Below are 16,474 nucleotides of genomic sequence, written 5' to 3'. Positions count from 1 at the left end.
TCATCATCATCATCATCTCTTGGAGTAGGGGATGGTGTAGGAGAGCGGTGTGGTGGGGGAGGAGGAGGAGGAGGAGGAGGAGGAGGAGGAGGAGGAGGAAGAGGAGAAGGGATCCTTAATGGAGAGGTAGCAACATCTTTTTTTAGGTGATGGAGCCCGTGCAGGCATATCTAGTGGTCGCTTCTTGAAGCTAAGCAGGATCCTTTACAAGAGTTTTTTGGGTAGGATCTGGGCAAAACAGTTCTTCTGTGAGAGGCAGATCCTTCGGTGCCGATGGTGTTGGTTCCGTAGGTTTTTTCAGCGCCGACTCTGTAGCGGTTCTGGGTTTGGAACCGTGCGGTTTAGCACTGTCATTGGCCGATGGAACCTGTTTCCTCGGTTCCGAGGTCTTTTTCGGCTTCGAAGCATGGGAGTCTGGGTCCTTTGGTGGCAGTTTTTTGTTCGGCTCTGAGTGTGTTGGTGTCGAGGAGCGGGTGCTAGTCTTCGACGCAGAGTGCTTGGATGTCGAAGCAGCGGTCGGCGTGGATGAGGAAGAGAACGGCTTCTTTTCCGGTGCCTGTGGATGTTTTTTGGCACAGAGGGTAGTCTGACTCGAGCCAGAGTCACCTGAAGGCTTAGTAGGCTTCTTTACCGGTCCCGGATACGGGGCATGGGAAGCAGTCTCTCGTGTGCACCTGGGCCTGAAGGTGAAGGGGTGACCGAAGCCTTTTTAGATGAGGTAGAGGGGGGGTTGGGGTCAGGGGTCGACTTCTGTACTCACGACCCTCTGTGCTGGAGTGATGTCCTCGACGTCGAAATCATCGGCTTCGGAGGCGCGGACGAGGCCTTCTTCGATCCGCCCCAGCTCTGGCACATTGACGCCCTCTTGGAAGAGGTCGTCGGGGATCGAAGACGACGAGCGAGCCATGGTTCTTCTAGCTCGTCGGTCCCGAATAGTCTTCTTGTAGCGGAAAGAGGCGCAAGCTGGACAGTCTCTGGCCTCGTGCTCTGGTGAGAGGCAGAGGTTGCACACCTCATGCAGATCGGTGTGGGGAAACTTCGACCCACATCAAGGACACTTTTTTCTGAGCCAGATGATAAGGCCCAGGTAGGCCCGAAGGCCTTCGTCGACTACCGTAATCGAAGACTTCGAAGTTGTTGAGTCGCGTGGATTGGGAAAACGCGATCAAGACAATACCGTCGAAAATGGAAGGATTGCGCGTCGAAAGAAAAAACGGTAACGGTTCCGAACTGGAGCGCGAGAAACACATCCGAGCCCGATGGCGGAAAAAAACAATCTGAGGATGGAGCCGATATCCATGCGCACTATGATCCAAAGGAGGAGTCACCTATCTCGTGACTTCCAAAGCCTTTCCAGGACAAAAACAAGTGCAAACATCCAGGCCCAACGCCAGATGGCGATCTATGCATAGTGTGTAATCTGCAGCTCATATGCCTCAAACAACCACTTATCAATGTCATCCCCCACCACATAATTTGTCACTAGATCCTTGTGTATACGGAACCTTTTATCTCCATTAGGTACTGCATTCGTGCTGCCACCTTCACTGCTGGAATCAGACTGCCAGGCCATGATCTCCAGCTCCTTCAGACTCAGCTCATGAGCCAAGAAAAGTTTCTTCTCGGCCAAGGCTCTGTCTGCCGCAGACTGTTTGCTTCCCTCTCAGCCTTCTTCTCCTCAGCCTCAATGTTTAGCTTTGCCATCTGCAGCTTGAATTCTCTTTCCTCCCTCTTCTCCCTCAGCTCCTCTGGGAATAGGTCATGGGTGGAGACACTGCTTTCTGCTCTCCCAGGGGGTGGAAATCCAGAGACAACTGCTGCAGTATCATTCTCTTGAAAGCCGGACTCTGCCCTGAGACCTTCTGGAACTCCACCTTCATGGTGGCTCCTGGAAAGGCACTCCCATCTCCTTGCAGAAGCCTTTCAATTGAACCACTGTATAATTTTCCAGCTTGGTCAGTTCAAACTTAATGGCTCCACTTGCAGAACCATCCTGAGACAAGATGTAGAGGACAGATCAAAAATGCACAGCAGGGAAAAAATTAAGAAAATTTCGAAAGTGGCCTTAGATGTGGATGGGCAATTTACACATAGCTACTGTATGGCACTGAACAAACACAAGTCCTATCCTCACTACTGATCACCATTGTTAGAAATCGGGTCTCTAGTTGGCAGAGTTATGCAACCTGTCCAAGTAGGGACCATAATCCTAGTCAGGGTAAGTCACATCACAATCTTAAATTATCCTTTTGCTCACCCTCTGGTAGCTTGGCACAGAGCAGGCAGGCTTAACTTAGAAGGCAATGTGCAAAGTATTTGTGCAATAACTCATACAGTAACAGAGTGAAAAGATCACAAAAATACCCCACAACAGTTTAGGAAAATTGAGAATATTTATCTGAGTAAATTAAGACCAAAACAACAAAAATCCAATGAGTAGAAGTTGAGATATTGAATTTTGAAGAAATAAATGCAGTAAAGGGCTTAGAAGCAAGTAACGCAAAAAAGTTACTTTAGGTTGCGTTTAACCGGGGCAAAGTCAAAGTTCAGGCTGCCCGCAATGGAGCACCGGCAGGCTACAGGAGCCAAGTAGTCTCTGGTGAACAAAGTACCTTTCTTGGTCGAAGCAGCAAGATGCGCCGATCTTCTCCACGCAGGGAGTCAGTTTCGAAGACGGGTGCCAGAGTTGAGAGGCGTCAATCAATGCTCCGGTTTCTGCCATGCAGTCGAGGGGATGCGTTGTTCTCACCCAGTTGTGGCGGCAGCAATACGCTGTCCGATGCGTCGATCTCTGGAAACAAAGCACTGATTCTGACGCGATGCACCGATTTTACTCATGCAACCAGGTCAATGCGCTGGATGTGCTGCATGCAGACAGAAGATGCGTTGAAATCTGTGTTCCATGTACCTGGGCCACTTCTAGTGAGTCTCCAGCAACAGGAGGAAAGACAACAAGCCATTGGAGATCATTTGGAAGAAGGCAGAATCCAGCTCTCCTTCAGCAGAGTCAAAGAGCAGAAGGCCACAGGGCAACAAGCAGAAAAGCAGGCCTTCAAGATCAGGAGTCCAGTGGAGTCCTTTGAACAGCACAGCAGTTCTTTTAACAGAGTTCAGTTGTAGGTCCAGAAGTGTCTGATTTGGTAGTGTCATGGACCCAGTACTTATACCCAAAAGTGCCTTTGAAGTGGAGGTGACATCAAAGGCTGGCCTCTGAAGTGCACACTATCCCTTTCAGCCCAGTCCAGTCTGCCAGGCTAACCCTGGGGGATAAAACAGTGCTTTGTGTGTGGACAGGTTATTACCATTTGAAGTGTAAGTGTCAGCCCCTCCTGTTTCTCCCTACCCAGGAAGGCCCATCAGAATGCAGATTAAAGCAGATGAGTGCTAAGAATGCAGATGAGCCTGACCTTCCTGTGTTTGCGGCTGTCTAGAGTAAATGCATAAAGTGTAGCTGTCACCCAACCCAGACGTGTATTGGAGACAGGCTGTAAGGCAAAAAGAGCTAAGAGCAGAGAAATGTCAATTTTCTACAAGTTATATACTCAGAAGTATCCAGTAGCTAATATTCAAATTTAATCAAAAACAGAGCCAAGGGAATTAATTCATAGACTCTTGTAATTTATTTCACAATTTTTCAAATTATTTTGTAGATTCAATGACATTCTATTCATGTCAAACAGTGAGGGCAACACAAACTGGTAGAATTTTTCAACATAAGAATTACAGAAACAATTAACACATACACATAAACAATCTTTACAAATGTGTATGATACATCAAAGATTTAAGTGCAATCACAAAGACAAACGGATAATTAAAGTACCAGTCCATAAATCAAAAGATAGCAATAAGGCAGAGAGGCAAGTTACAACTTGATAATCACTTTTTGTTCTCCTGCCTATATGCACAGCTCTGGGGGTCCCATGAATCAGGTTTAGGGAGGGAATGAATTAAGCCTTCTCCTTAAGCAAGCAGGGTTAGCTTTTCCCAGACGATGTTGTCAACGCGTTTCCAAACCCATCTGCACTTAAGGGTTTTTGTCAGGACTTGGACGTGGTGAAGTCTTATGTTGTAGAGAAGGAGATGTTCCTAATGTTTCAGAAATTACTAGCACTCGGTTTGGCGGTGAGACCTGCATCAATGGCGGTTCTTAGTTGTGCACATTGGTGCATCAGTTCAGTTGGTACACAGCAAAACTATTTAACGACTCTTCTTACAGCGCCAGCTTGGTTTTCAGGTAGGTCAAAACGCTCTGTTCCTGAGCACTCCTTCAGATCACACTCGGGAGTGATTTCTGACAACAGCCTCTGGGAAAAGCTAACCCTGCTTGCTTAAGGAGAAGGCTTAATTCATTCCCTCCCTAAGCCACCTTTAACCTGTTCATGCGACCCCCAGAGCTGTGCATATAGGCAGGAGAACGAAAAGTGATTATCAAGTTGTAACTTGCCTCTCTGCCTTATTGCTATCTTTTGATTTATGGACTGGTGATATAATTACCCGTTTGTCTTTGTGATTGCACTTGATTGCACTTAAATCTTTGATGTATCATACACATTTGTAAAGATTGTTTATATATATATATGTGTTAATTGTTTTAATGTTACCAGTTTGTGTTTCCCTCACTGTTTGACATGAATAGAATGTCATTAAATCTACGAAATAATTTGAAAAATTGTGAAATAAATCACAAGAGCCTATGAATTAATTCCATTGGCTCTGTTTTTGATTACATTTGAATATTAGCTACTGGATACTTCCGAGTATATAACTATTGGTGGTCCTATCCAGTTAGCTTAGGACCCAAGCCTTCCTTACATTTTCTAAAAGTGACATTTCTAAAACAATAATGTTCGATCCAACTTCATCAGTAAAGAGGATTTATCAAGACCATTCCAAGCATTGGAAACATGAATAAGATACTCTTTTCCTATCAGAAATTACAGCTTAAAAGTGCATTAAGGAATTACCAGTGTTAGCCTATAAGAGGAGTAGGCCTCACAGTAGTGAACAACGAAATAGGCTGTTTATCACTAGCAGGACATGTAAAACATAAGTACATGTCCTACCTTTTACCTACATAGCACCCTGCCCTTTGGGTTTCCAAGAGCCTTCCTTAGGGGAGACTTGTGTGTAATAAAAGGGGAGTTTAAAGCTTGGCAAGTAGTTTTAAATGACAAGTCAAAGTGGCAGTAAACTGCACATGCAGGCCCTGCATGCAATGGCAGGCCTGAGACAGGTTTGAAAGGCTACTTGTGTGGGTGGCACAATCAGTACTGCAGGCCCACTAGTAGCATTTAATTTACAGACCCTGGGTATAGGGTATACCACTTTACAAGGGACTTACAGATAAATTAAATATACTAAACAAGTGTAAGTCAATCAGATCATATTTAAGGGAGAGATCACATGCACTTTGAACACTTTACCACTGCTAACGAGGGCTAGAGAGCTAAAACCAGCAGAAAAAAGGTCAGAAAAGTGGATTGAGGCAGGCAAAAAGTTGGGGGAAGACCACCCTAGGGCTGTCAGGTCTAACGTGTCCCCACCAGCTGAAAGTAGGAAGAGCTACCCATCCCCTTAGGCCCTCTCTTCACTAAGGCTGAAGAATCTGGAGAGACCATCAGAACCATGAAATATCTACTGTGACTAAATGTTGCATGTACCAACTTCATTTGGTATGCAGGATCTTCCCTCTTTTACCATTCTCACAAAGGGTGGTGGTAATGAATGCTTCGTTCAACCCCCTTGAGGAATGCAACATACTTTGGTATGACAAAAGCAACATCCAGAAACTACAGAAAATTTAAAATGCAGCTGTAAGAGCTATCTTACACTTAAAAAGTCAGCATCTACGTACATTCAGCAGTTACTGTGGTTACACATTGGTGAATTAATCCAGTTTTAAGTCTTTCTTGGATTCAAGATTTTTCATTAAACTAGTCCTACATTTCTTACCTTAGGAAACAAATCACCATATATACTCAAGAGATAAAATTTAAATCACATCTTTTTGTTGTCCCCCCGAAATAAGTATGAAAGATGAGGAGGTAAAGTCCATTGAGTTCTAAGGGACAAGTTCTAGAATAACACTCCACATGCCATAAGCATTGAGAACAGCTTACAGGTGCTTAGAAAGAAAGTCCTGACTATGCAACCACAATCTATAGCCACTTTAAGAAAGTAGATTGGGGAAAATGGAATTGGATGATGAGAGATAACACCAACGCAGTGTTTCCCAAACTGGGGGTTGCGACTCACTGGTTTGTTGTGAGACGATTATTTTTTGGGTTGTGAAAGTTCAAGCAATAAATAAAGAAGCCTTTAAATTCTGTATTTTTCTTGGCAAAGTTGCTGCGCTTCAAAGATAGAGGTCCAATGTCAGGCTATGTCTTCTACAAATTGCTGCCTATTTTTTTCAACATGGAGCTTGGAGTTGATAAAATCTTCTCACTTTGCAGTCAGGGAAAGAAAAGTATAGTGAATTATGTGACAATCTTGCTGGATTACAGGGAGTGTGGTCAGAAAGGCTGTAGGAGGTCATTATTTTGTAACACACAACAAAATGTCAATACCTGCAAATGAACTGTACGCATTCAACAATTAGGAAAACTAAAATAAATCAAATTTGTTTGTAATTCTGAAGTGTGATGCAAACAGACGTTAACATGATAAAAACAAATCAAGACATTACTTTATGATGCATAATGATAAATATTCACTGAAGCACGAATTCGACACATTATCACTGGTCCAAAGCCTATATTCACAAATTAATGACACCGCCTAATAAATTAACTAGGCTTGGGCGAACTGAATAACGAACATTTGAGTAAGCTTTGATGCAAAGCCACTACAATCTCCACCAGGGGTATTACAAATAAGGAGTTTTGTAACACTGGGGCATTATTTCTGGTTTGGCTGGTGGGCGCAGGAATGGTTTCTGCTGCACCAGCCACAGCCTGCCCACCAAATCTACGGCCGGCTGCTGATTCCGCAGCACTTTTTGCCAAAGCGTCACCCCTTGCAATGGCAGATAAAGTTTTGGAGAAAACAGTCAACACTTTTCTTTACAAAATTTTATAAATTGCAACCAACAAACATGAATAGAGGCCTAAAAGCAAAAAATGGCAAAAGAAAACACATTAGAAAAACATGCCAGATTAATAGAAAGACGAAGGGGGAAGTGTTATTATGGTACACTTAGGGTTTGAAGACCTAGGGCATAATTAGAGGCTGAGGTGCTAAGGTATATGTAATAGTTGAGATGTGTGGGTATAAACAGAGTGAGAGGTACTATGGTTTACGTAGGGAAAGATATATGGGTGAGTAAGTAAAAACCATAGACAAGGGTTGAGGTCGTATTGGCAACTTGGGGGAAGAGAAATATCCAGGAACAGCGGTACAAGGCTACTGGCAGCATTAGAGGCGCTGGTATACAGACAGGAGCCGAGAAGGCAGGGTATGGTGGGGGGGGGGGGGGGGTCGGGGGAGACTGGCAATAAGCAGGGGTAGAGATGCTAGTAAATAAGCAAGGGTAGAGTATGGGATATAAACGGGTAGATTTACGAAGGTACAGGTGGGGGTAGCATTAAAAGAGTATAGAAATGTGTAATGATATTAGAGACCCATGTACCATAATACGGGCATTAAGAATTCATGCATTATAGGCTATGAGGAGGGGCAGAAGGGCCACGGTATATGTAGGGTTGAGGAAGTGGGGTAAAGGCAGGCTAGACGTGTGAAGATAGTGGTAGAGGCAAAAAGGTACAAGTAGGGGCATAAGTAGGAGGATATCGGCAGGAGAACAGGTACAAGGGTATATCTGGTTAGAGGCATTAGGGTACAAGTAAAGGTAGAGGGGTCAAGGTAGATATACTAGGGTAAGGAAGAGACGAAAGAAGAAGGGGTAGAAGACAGGGCATGGGCAGGGGAGGGTAAAATGCCTGCAGAGTCATAAAGGCACTATGTGAGCCAGAACAAAAAACAGTGCGGATAATTTTTTCACCACGAACGCCATTCACCTTACTGGATTCCACATCCCGGGAATGTCATTCATTTGAAACAAATCACAAGGAAAAGGATTGGGAGAAAGTCTCCGTTAGAGCAGGTTTCATTTAAGGTGTTTCCTGCAGAAACGCCCACACATTTTCTAAACTCTCCTATTCAGACAAACGACGGCACTTCCTTGCTTGCGCGGTGTTTTGAATTCTCTTGCACATCAGTTTATGAGTATTACCTGGTCTAAGCGGATATGTGCAACACAGCACCGTTAGAGTTAACTCATTTTGGCTAGTCAAGCGGTTTCCTCACTTAGGTGTGACTCAGCAATAATTTTGTGTTCACAGCAGACAATTCCAGGAAGGCGCAAAAAGTACAAACGCAGCAAAACACACTGGGCATCACAAGACGAAAAGCATAACACAGATATAAAGGAACGAAAAAACGGCTAGGATACTAAAACCAGGAACCGAAGGGCAACAAAGCATACATACATGCATGCATGTCTGCTGGACGGATTCACACAACGTTTCAGTGAAACCTATTGACGTTTTCAGCTACACATGAATAACATACAATATATACACCTGTTGCAATAAGCAATGTTTACTGTGGATCTAAAAAAAAAAAAGGGTTTGGCATAATTTTATGTCATCTCTAAATGATCCCACTAGGTAAGGCTAAATGAGGGTTATCGGACCGAGCCTCTTAATCTCTCTTACCACAAGTGTGTTTTTAGTTGGTGGTTTATATACAGAAACATCCTGGGGCAGCAACATCGTGTTCAACACCGAACCGATGGCAGGCAGAGCACTCAAACTTTAGCAGCAGCTTGGCGGGTGAGACTCCCAGGTTGGTGTGAGACGCATGTTTTTTTAACCCATTTATGATCCCATTTTACCTTTTATCAGCCCTGCCAAGTGTCGCACTACTAGGGCTGGATAAAAGAATAGTTTCACATTACTGCCAGGCAGAGCCGGGCTGTGCTCCAATAGCGCCCTGGGAGGAAAACAAATAGTGCCTCCTGCTGGTGAATAAAATGAGGCAGCAGCCGCTTTTCGCAGGTCAGTACCTGGCTGGCTACATCAAAGCAGGTATTTACCTCTGAACATGCATCTCCACACCTTTACCAGCTCACCTGAATCACCCACAATTTAGCTCCGTCAGGCTGGTTGCAAGTTGTTTGTTGGGGGACTGCAAGGCGTGTGGATGTGGTTGCAAGTTGTTTGTTGGGGACGGCAAGGCATGTGGATGTGGTTGCAAGTGGTTTGTTGGGGGACTGCAAGGCGTGTGGATGTGGTTGCAAGTGGTTTGTTGGGGGACTGCAAGGCGTGTGGATGTGGTTGCAAGTTGTTTGTTGGGGGACTGCAAGGCGTGTGGATGTGTTTGCAAGTTGTTTGTTGGGGGACTGCAAGGCGTGTGGATGTGGTTGCAAGTGGTTTGTTGGGGGACTGCAAGGCGTGTGGATGTGGTTGCAAGTTGTTTGTTGGGGGACTGCAAGGCGTGTGGATGTGGTTGCAAGTTGTTTGTTGGGGACGGCAAGGCGTGTGGATGTATTGCAGCAAGGGGTGAGAGGTAGATGGAAGGGCAAGGTAGGGAGCGGATAGTGTGCTAAAAACTGACTGCAGCGCTTTTAAAAACAATGACACGAATCACTGGAGCTAAGGTAGCAGGGTGTTGCTGTTTGCAGGACATTTATGCGGGCCGCTCTTTTTGACCCTCTGAAGATTGGCGCCCTGGGCCCAGCTCGCCCATGCCAAACACTGGCCCTGCAGCCTGGTCAAAACGAATCGCTCATATCATGTGAATCAGTGAACTGCCTGACAGCTGTTCTCTGCATCTGGCCTTCCTCGGACAATTGGTCCCACCTAAAGGCAGCCATCAGCAGCATCACTTGCAGACACCCTAGGTGATCCCTCGAGAGCTGCTCATGTGCCCCATTTTCCAGTCACTGGATAGTGGGACTCTGCACTCTAAGCTGTGCACTGTAGCAGGGCTGCTCCCTGGGTTTGTTCCGGGCATCACTGGCAGGACACTCAGGGAGTGGATTCATGCCCAAGATCCTGTTCTGTGCTCTTTCTCTAAAAACATAGTAGAATTGGCTTAAACTCAACTGGCAAATTTGATTGTCTTATAAGTCCCTAGTAAAGTGAAATTACCTGTAAATTAAATGCTACTAGTGGACCTGCAGCACTGATGGTGCCACCCACTTAGTAGCCCTTTAAACAATGTCTCAGGCCTGCCACTGCAGTCTGTGTTTGCATTTTTAAATTGCCATGTCTACCTGGCAAAATAAACCTTTTGTCAGGTCCAAACTTTCGTTTTAAATGTATATAAGCCACCCAAAGGTTAGTCCCTGAACAGCCCAGAGAGCAGGGTGCCACGTATTTTAAAAAAAACTTAAGTTTTACATGTCTTGGTAGTGAAAAAAATCAAAAATACTTTTTTTTACTACTGCAATGCCTACCTCTCCCACAGGATAACATTGTAATTAGCTTATCACATTTAATAAGCAGCAATTTCCAAATGGGAACATGCTGGTGACCAAAAAGATGACGGAGACGCACAAATAGGTAATAGCAGCAGGGAGAGACCTTTGATGAATGTGGGACTACAAGGATACCCTCGTTCCAATCCACTATAAAGTTTATCTGTCCTAAAATTAGAGGCCCTGTGATTGACTTTGACCAGCTATTAGGAACAGGTATAGCATGTTTTCATGCACACTGAGTGGGTGTTGACCCTTGTATCAGGGAACCAAAAAGAGACATACAGGATACTGGTCCTGAAGAAATCCCCAGACCCATCTGCGGGCCCTTGGGCTGAAACATGTCAATCTAGATAGGACACCAGTTGCATAATAGTGTCTCAAGTGTCAAATAATTACTATCAATCACCCCTACAACGCCCATTAATAAATGACAATTTAAAAACACAGGAAAGTAATCAATCAATTCGGGGTTTATAAAGTGCACTACTAACTCGTGAGGGTCTCAAGGCGCTGGAAGGGGGGGGGGGTGGGGGGGGGGGAAGGACGTTGTGCAGCTCTGGTACAGAGTTTTTAACTCTTAGCATTCCCCACTCCTCACGACCATCCCTGAACAGTGCCTCTAATAACAACTATGGCCACTAGAGCATTCTCTGGCTAGTGCAGGATGGCCAAAGAGGAAGCATGACGCCCAGGGGTCGTAACTTCAGCTATTGGGACACAAATCATCTTAAAAACAAGCATTTGCAATGCAATAGGTCTCGCATTTACGCAAGTTTAAGCTATTGGCATTATAAATGACAATGCCTTTTATTTGTTTTAAAACGAAAACAAAAATAAACGGCATTGTCATTTACAATGCCAATAGCTCAAACTCGTGTAAGACCTATTGAATTGCAAATGCTTGTTGAAGTTTGTTCTGGCCGACGCTACAGTCAATGTACTGTATTGCATTCATGATGTTTGGTTGATGTTTCTGCCTCAAATCCCTGGTTGGCAATGGCTAATGGATATAGTGAGAAAGGGCGCCATCTACATTTAGAGAAGCTTCTCTAGCCTACCATTTTGTATGTAGTCCATTCAAGATTAAACAACAGGATTGAATGAACGTTTTTAGGGCACTAGGCTTGGTATGTAAACAAACAAGCATCGGCATAGCCAATAGGTCGCGCATTTGGGACCTTACAAGTGTTTAACCATGCAACACTTGATGTTGTTGCACCAAGGATATTGTGCTGGATAACTAAACACTTATAAGTATTGAGCTATGCATCAGGTCCCAAAGGCTATGCCAATGCTTGTTTCGCTTATGGAGGGTGGTGACAGCACAGACAATTGGAAGGTGATGGGTGGTGTGGAAGAAGTAGGAGGGCCAACAGAAGGATGGGGGTGGAAGGAAGGAGTAACACAGACAAGGGGGGGGGGTGGTGGAAGGGTAAGAAGCATCACTGACAAGCAGGGGCTGGAGGGGAGGAAGAAATCAAGACAATTGGGGAGTGGGAGGGGAAGAAGCGACAAAGTGGGGGGTGGGGTGGTTGGGAGGGGAAGAAGAAATCAAGACCATTGGGGGAGAAGGGGGGGGGAGAAGCAACAGGTACAGGGGTACCCCGTCCTCTGTTACTTTACTTAGGTAGACTGTAGTGTAGAGCTCATATTCCTGCATAACGTACCCAAGTAAAAATATAAATTACACATTCTCTGCTTACTTTCTAAAGAGAAAGCTGCAATGTGCACATTGTGTTCTTGAGTTGTTATAAGAGTAAAACTGTAATGTACATATCATATCACTCCCCTTACCTTCCACTAGTAAAACTGTGATGTACACACCTTTTACCTGCTTACTCGACAATAGTGACTTTTTGTTCATACATGTTACACCAGCTTTCTTGCCATGACTTCTGCTTGCTCTATGATACTACAATTGTAACGTGGACATCTCCTGCTCTCATTCCACAAGTAAACCTGTAATGTACACATCATTCCCAGCCGAGCTTCCTTACAAAAATAAACTGTGTAATGCACACATCATGTCATTGCTTCCTATATGAAAGTAAATAGGTCATAATATATACATACTCAGCTTAGTTTACACATGTATAAATGTAATGTACGCATTCACAGAAGTGAGGCGGTAATGCACACATCTACTCTACCTCACTTACACGTCACTGGCAGAAAAGCTGCGCAGAGACTCGTAAAAGCCTTTGTTCAATTCAAGAGATGCTCGTTCAGAAAACAGAACAGCTTCAAACATGCGCTTTCTTTTCCGCCTTTCTCTCTCTTGCTCGGGGCCAGAGTAAGAGGCTGAGGTGGTGCATCTCCCAGGGCATAGCTTTGTATGTCTATCAAGCTACATCACTGTATCATTTCTCATTTTTCCAATCCCTCCTAAGTCACATGAATACCATACATTGTAATGAGGGAGCCGGACAGGGCGATAAATATTTCCGGCCTGCATTTAGTTTGATGTATTGCATATCCCTAGCTGGCTGTGTAATAAAGTTTACAAGAGGTGGTCAGGGACTGCAGCCTTTTTGATCACAGTTGAGCGTGTGGCTGTGGTGGTTTGAGGATCAGGGGGAGGGGAGGGAATGGCGGTTTAGGAGGAGAGGAGATGAAGCCTGGGTAGAAATCGATACAGATACAGTTCAGACCAGCTATAGATCAGCCTCAGAATGCACTGTGAAGCCGCTGCTATATAACCCAATCACATACATCAACACCCAGCTGCTGCTCCGGGCCTGTGAGGCAGCTCTGACGCCTCAAACCACACATAATCACACATGTGCAACAGACACACAAAGAACAAGCACGCACAGACACACGGATCACCTACACATGCACAAAGGAACATACGCACTCCCACACATACAGACGCGCACAGATCACTGATGTAGAAAATCAGACACGCCCATATGTACAACCACAAACACAGAAAATGGACCCCACACAAACAGGTACAAACACACACACTCCACGCGATAATCTCGTAAGTGTGTTAATGTGCTGCCGGGTTGAAGGGTCTATCTGCAGCATAAATTGACACGATCGCTTTCGGCACAAAGGGGGGGATATGCAGACAGCTTCAAGAGGACAGGGAAGAGAAGGATCAAATCACGGACACCGAAAGAGATGGCGCACACAGGAGGGATGGGGTAACAATGAGTGACAGGGGGTGCGTGCCTATACAGAGTAAGTGAGGCAGACGGCGAGAAAGAGGATGAAGGGGTGGGCCACGGACAGAGAAGTGCCAATGGAAGTGGATTGATGTGCAGTGATAGCGATCAGCAGAAAAGAGATGCCGTCCTCAGGGAAAATAAAGGCACAGATTGCGGCAACAGCAGAACCGTGAGGATGCGGAGAACAAGCTGCAGGGATGTACCTGAGGAAGATGGGTGAACAGAAACAAGTACAGGGAAGGATTAAAATAGTGAGCGTGGCGCTTATTATGAATGGATGTCAGGTCTACTAAAGGGAATCCAAATGCACTGCGTAAGCGCTTATGGCAGGGAAATGCACACACAGCATTTTGTATTCCTGGAGGGGAATGCTTTTACATGTTACTTGTTTATCAGTAAGTACGAGCAGGGCGGAAGTGGGCGGGTGCAGCCAGGGACAAATGCATGTCTGACAACAATCGCAATAAAAAACGAGAAGGGAGGGGGGAATGCCAGCAACAGAGGAGCCCGTGAAAGTGATCGTGATTACGATCGCTACGGAGTTAAGACACATGGCGCTGCGAGCGTGCACGTTCACGTGCACTGTAGCTTTAGGCCACGGCAGCACTTTGAAAAGCCCAGATATAAAATGTCTCTTCGAGCCTTTGGCTCGCGAGACCTAATGAGTAAATTGGCTCATTAATGTGGATGTCTGGTTCCCATGATTGAGAGCCTGTCCTGTGTACGCTTGCTTTATCGTGGTTATGTAAATATAAGGGAGAGTTCAAACGGCTACCCATATAACGTTTGTCTCCCATTCCCCCAGCCCTCCAAATGAAAAGGGCCATGTGTATGCTGTTAATCCTCCTGGACAGCAACAGACAATTGGGAGCTTAGGTGTGCCCGGATGGGGCATCACTGGAAGGATGGGAGGAGGAGCTGGGACCAGCCCCACTTACACATGAATAGGCTGCATCCTACCTCCACACAAAGGGCTGCATACCTCCTGTAGTTAGTCTGGAGCCAGGAAAGCAAGGCACCTGTGCACTTCAAATGCCTCTCTCTAAAAGCTTCTCCCCACTTCAAAGGTACTACTGGGTATTAATCCTGGACCTCAGACACCAACTACACCTATGGACCTGTGGATACTGAGCCAGGAAGAAGGACTTATTTGCTGCGGAAAGGACTGCTACTCTGCTCGACTGGTGCTCTGAAGGACTCCTGCCCTGTATGCAGACCTGCTGCCTGCAGACCTCATGACAAGGGGAGAAGGACTTAAACTGCCTCTCTTGAATCCAGTAACCCAGAGCGACTCCAAGGGCTAGTTGGCAGGCCTCCTGATCTGAAGCCTCAGGGACACGGACACAACAGGCTTTCAACAACCATGCAACTAGGCTCTGCCATCTGTGAGTCTACTCTGCCAAGTGGTGCCACCCCAATCTTGGACCCCTGGAAGTGGGCCTGAGGTGTTTGCAAACAGAACCGATGCTTCTCCTCTTCTACCCAGCGCATTTATAAGCAGAACCAACGCATTGCCACAGCTGCGTGGATCAGAACTGTCACAAAGACCCTCATCACATCGGTTGTCGTCGCCCCTTCGGAAACACTGCTGCGTGACGCATCTCTGGCGCAGAGCCTCGCACCTCTAGTTGATGGCAGCTTCGACTATGCCAGACTCTGCATCGCAGGCTCGCAGTTCCTTGGAACAGATGCATCGCCCCGACTACATGACACATCCTTGACGTTGGACTTAACATCGCAAGACCACATCAATGGGATTTCTGATGATGTAGGACCTTGCAATGCAGCTTAGCCGCATCTCAAAACCAATGCATCACATCGTCTGCACCACACATCTTCAACGCGGATCTTCTCAATGCTCAGCAAACCTGGATTTAAATTACTCTGAGAATAATTTTGGTTGCTGCTTGAGAAGAGTTTTACTCCCCCCCCCCCCCCCCTTCCCCTCCAACCAGTAACCCAATTTCCTACAGTAAGAGGATCAGACTACTGGTGTTAACCAGCTCAGACACGCCTTGATGAATAGGGCTAACTGAACTGTTGCCAGTTAAGCTTCCCTATCCGGCCCTCTGAGATAAAGGGGAGAGGCTACTGGTGACCTCAATATTACCCAACCTATCAGTTGCTCTTCGTACAATTGACTAACACATGTTGTTTGATCACCTAAAAGTAGTGACTGGAGAACCTTGTACAGACAGGAGCATAAATCAATCTTTTCTAGAGATGGCAATAACAGGTGTATAGTGACCACATCCTGCAATCATCACAAGGTCCCTCATGGATTTGTTCTGCCTTCTCCTTTATTAACATCTCCATGCAAATGTTGACTTGGTTAATCAGAAGGTATTACTTGAAGTTTCAGATGTATGATGACTTGTGTGGCTTTTGAAGGTGAGAAGCAGATGAGAAATGCAATAAGGAATGGACAAAGACCAGTATGTTGGTCCTGAATGGAGTAAAGGCAGAGATACCAGTGGGGAAGGCCATTGCATAACATCTCTCTTTTCCATGGGCTACTTCACTGGGCACAGTAGTGCGTAACACTGTCATTCAAGATTCAAGATTGTTGGTTTGATCACAATTTGTCCATGTAGAATCAGACCACTTGAGTGGTGAGGACTTGCAATAATCAATTTACGCTACCAAAATATCTTGCTATAATTTTTCACGATGAGTTCTCGGATCAAAGCCATCGATTTCCAATGTTTCACAAAAGCAATATGGGAACTTTCTACACTCTGGCCTCCCTGCTAATGCTAAGCTCCAAGATGTACAGGATAGGGTGGTCTATGCTTTCTGCAAACTCCAG

The 16,474-nt window shown here is 45.5% G+C and overlaps 1 protein-coding gene and 1 long non-coding RNA gene across 2 annotated transcripts in view; one reads left to right on the top strand and one right to left on the bottom strand.

Annotated features, from left to right (window-relative positions):
* The window catches only part of LOC146802085 (lysosomal proton-coupled steroid conjugate and bile acid symporter SLC46A3-like), a 181,739-nt gene that overhangs the window by 20,863 nt on the left and 144,402 nt on the right, over positions 1 to 16,474 (bottom strand). The gene's annotated exons all lie outside the window — the stretch shown is intronic.
* LOC146802084 (uncharacterized) overlaps positions 8,771 to 16,474 on the top strand; it is a 284,070-nt gene continuing 276,366 nt past the window's right edge. The window contains exon 1 of the long non-coding RNA XR_014967695.1: positions 8,771 to 8,850. This is a non-coding gene — a long non-coding RNA (uncharacterized LOC146802084). The remainder of the gene's footprint in view (positions 8,851 to 16,474) is intronic.

The sequence above is a fragment of the Triturus cristatus genome, chromosome 8 (assembly GCF_964204655.1).
Source record: "Triturus cristatus chromosome 8, aTriCri1.1, whole genome shotgun sequence".
NCBI classification, from domain to species: Eukaryota; Metazoa; Chordata; class Amphibia; order Caudata; family Salamandridae; genus Triturus; species Triturus cristatus.
This window is presented reverse-complemented; position numbering and strand designations above follow the sequence as displayed.